Below are 3,497 nucleotides of genomic sequence, written 5' to 3' on the forward strand. Positions count from 1 at the left end.
GTACACAAGCGGGATCCAAGGGACTCGTCAACATAAAATAGGGGGGGTTGCACTTCGCAAAGTTATTCCAATACACTTTATTCATGTAAAAAAAATTATTTAAGACAGGTTGTATATTCTTAAGGTGTTATAAAGTGTAAACACTTGATTTAATCATTCATGATTAACGTGAAGGTTTATACGACAAGGTAAAATAGTTGTTCATAATATAGCTAACCCTTATTTATCAATGTAACAGTCCTGCAGCAACGTCGTAAATTGATTTTAACACGCGCCGCACCACTTGGGCTAGACTTGCCTCAAGTCGGGATCTCTGTGCCGTCTTCGTTTATGCTTTGGACACATATCGTGACGGCGCGCCGTTTCGCGCCCTCTTGTGTCCACTTACTACTATGAGTTCAGTTCAGAAATCCCGACTTGACGAATCTGCCAACCGTTTGTACACAGCGAATGGGCTCAACTACCAAAAGTGGTAGCAGCCAATCACATTGCCGCACTTCTTTTTACGTCGTTATTACTTACATAATAATAAACGAGTCTCCAAGTCTGACATCGGTATCGCATAAGCGTGCTTGCAGCGAGTTAGCAGCGCTAGCAGTTGTTTACGCAGAGCCCCAGTCGGCGGACTGTGTGAGCTCGAGGGGAGATGATCGCGGTGCGTCGTGGAAAAAAAGACGTGTGTCTGGATCGCTGCTCTACGTCTAGAGCGAACGGGGACGAACCGGACGTAATTGCTGATTTACTGCGTAGGGACGATAGGGGATCGGAAGCTGGGGACGCACTGGGGACCTGTTGGTTATTCTCCGAGGGGATTTGGTCTTTGTGCGAGTTGGGGATCCCGGGAGTTCTTGTAGTTTGCGCTGTGGGCCTGGGCCAGGAGCTCTGGCTGTGCTTTACGGTATTTCCCTCTGGTGCCGCCCTTTGATTATTTTTTCGATTAAGGAGTTTCTTGCCAATTAGAAAGAGATCAGTAATTAAAAATCTTGTGATTAATATTTGAAACCGATAATTAAAGGTGTCAGTGTCCATTACTTCTCCGTCTGTCTGTCGATCGAGTTAGCCCTTAATGTCCGTCCCTGAAGTCTGTCATTCGAAATGTCCGTCCTGAAGAGAGACTGAGCAGCACGTGTTGGCGGCATACGGCACTCCAAACGGAGTCACCACCCAGGTCTACCAGGTTTAGGATAGCAGCTCGCCTGGGCTTACCAAAAGGTTGGTCGGGAAGCCGGGGCGACCTTGGTGAAAGTCGGTTGGTACCAAATTGGTGTCTGAAGTGGGATTAAAACGTGCATCAGGGATCTTAGGATTAGAGAATCATTTAAGTAAGGGATGGAACCAATGACTAGGGAACGCATGGAATAGGAACTGCCATTTTATAGATGGATAGGGTGCAATCTTGGAAAAACAGCACCTTAACGACGAGTTGGAAAGCATGAAAAGGGAGTTGCTAGAATCAAAGCAACGTGAACTGGTTAGTTCAGTGGAAATTTCGACGCTAGAGCTATTCTCGGCAACACCTAGGCTGGGAACGGTGCTAGCGACGCCAGCAAATACGGTGGTGACCTCTACAAGAAGAGGAGAATGTTCAGTTAGGAACAGTAAAGACGAGGGAAATGCAGGAGCAGCCCTTGAGGAGAAAAATACAGTGGAGCCAGTCAAGGTAGGCGTGGCCGAACCAGACGTGAAGTTGGAGAAGCTGAGCATTTGTCCGGATAGATTCAACGGTAAAGTGCCATGGAAAGACTATAAGGCATACTTCAAAGCCTACCGTGTGGCCAATGGATGGAGTGATGAGCAAGCAAAAGTGTTTCTTGCTGCAAGTCTTCAGGGCCGGCCTTAAATGTGTTGGGCTGCCAGACGGAAGGAAATAACTACTCCTTCCAGGATTTGATTTGTTCATTGTACCAGAGGTTTGGTCCGGGCCAACATGCTGAATACCACTTGACGTATCTTCGGCACCGTCACCAACAAGAAAAAGATATTTTACGGGAGCTAGGGCAGAGTATACGGGAACTCTCTGCGTTAGCCTACCCTGAGTTTTCAGAGGAAGGAAGGAATCGGTTGGCACGAGGGCTTTTAATGGACCCATTGGCCAGCAGAGATATAAGAGAAGCAATTTTCAAGGCAAAGCCAAAGCACCGTGGAGGATTCAATCAAGCCGCTCTGACTGCTGAGAGTTATCAATAGGTTGAGGAGCAGAGAGAGGCTGACACGCAAGTACGTTAGAATGGTTAAGGAGCCGACCACGGATTCCGCAGAGGGGACCCTAGCAAACCAGACTGCTGTAGGTCAAGCTATCCAGCAGATAATTGCTCGATTTGGAGAGCAAGCTAGTCCCAAGAAGGGGAAGGAGATGACGAGACCTTTCAAGCAAAGAGAGGCGAGCGAAGAAGATGTGTGTTACAAATGCAGGCAGAAAGGTCACTTTGCTAGAGAATGCAAGGAGACGCAGGTCAGGAGACCAAGGAAATCGGGAAACGACAATCAGCCGTCTCAGGGACCCGTGATCCGGCTGGAGCAAGCAAAGGGTCGAGAAAATCCGGAGACGACCACTCCCAAGGGGGAGGCACAGTAATAGACCTTGAAAAGGATAAACACTTACCGGAAGGAGAAGCCCTGAAGGAAGCATCCCCGGGTTTCAAGGAAGATTTGCCCACCCTTGGAGTGCCAATTTAAGACAGAGCCAAGGCTGTGGACTGTTTGTTCCAGCATTGATCAGGGGAGTAAAAGTTAACATTTTGGTCGACACGGGAGCCACAAACACCCTACGGTCTTCATCGATTTACTTCAAGATTCCACAAGAGAGAAGACCTAAGTTAGTAACCGAAGGAATAGAAATACATGGTGCATATGGAACAATGGGAACTGCAGGTAGGAAGGTCAGTGAGTACAATGTGCGTCGTATCTGTGCAACTGGAGGTTGAGGGAATCCTCGGCATGGACTTTCTATTGCCAACCCATGGAAGACTCGATTGATTTTAAGGACTTGACGTTCACCGTAAATGGCGAGTGTATCAAGTGCGTGGATTTTTGAACCAGAGTGCTAGTTCAAGAGTCAATCTTGGTACCGCCGGGACACGAGGCCCTCGTGTTGGGCTGAGTTACAACTGAAGTAGAAAGTCTGGGGTACTATACTGGAACCTGCAGGTGAAAGTGAACTTATGAGCAGAGGACTGGTAGTGGCAAGACTACTAGTCAAACCAGAGGAGGGGAAATTGCCAATCCGGGTCTTTAATCCCGGACGGCGGGAGTGCGTAGGAAAGGCAGGGAGTATGGCAGGGTTCCTTACATCCGTGCATGAAGGCGACGAAGAGCAGCAGAAATGCTCGAAAGGAAAGCAACCGCAGGAATTACCAGAGCACTTAAGGGATCTGTATGATAGGCGTGTCGAAGGGGTTAACCCAGAATTTCATACACAGTTAGCAGGACTGTTGGGTGACCACGAGGAAATCTTTTCAAGGAATAAGGACATCATAGGACACAACGACTTAGTGAAG

The sequence above is a fragment of the Acanthaster planci genome, linkage group LG03 (genome assembly GCF_054643075.1).
Source record: "Acanthaster planci isolate LZ-2023a linkage group LG03, COTS_SCS, whole genome shotgun sequence".
Classification (NCBI taxonomy): Eukaryota; Metazoa; Echinodermata; class Asteroidea; order Valvatida; family Acanthasteridae; genus Acanthaster; species Acanthaster planci.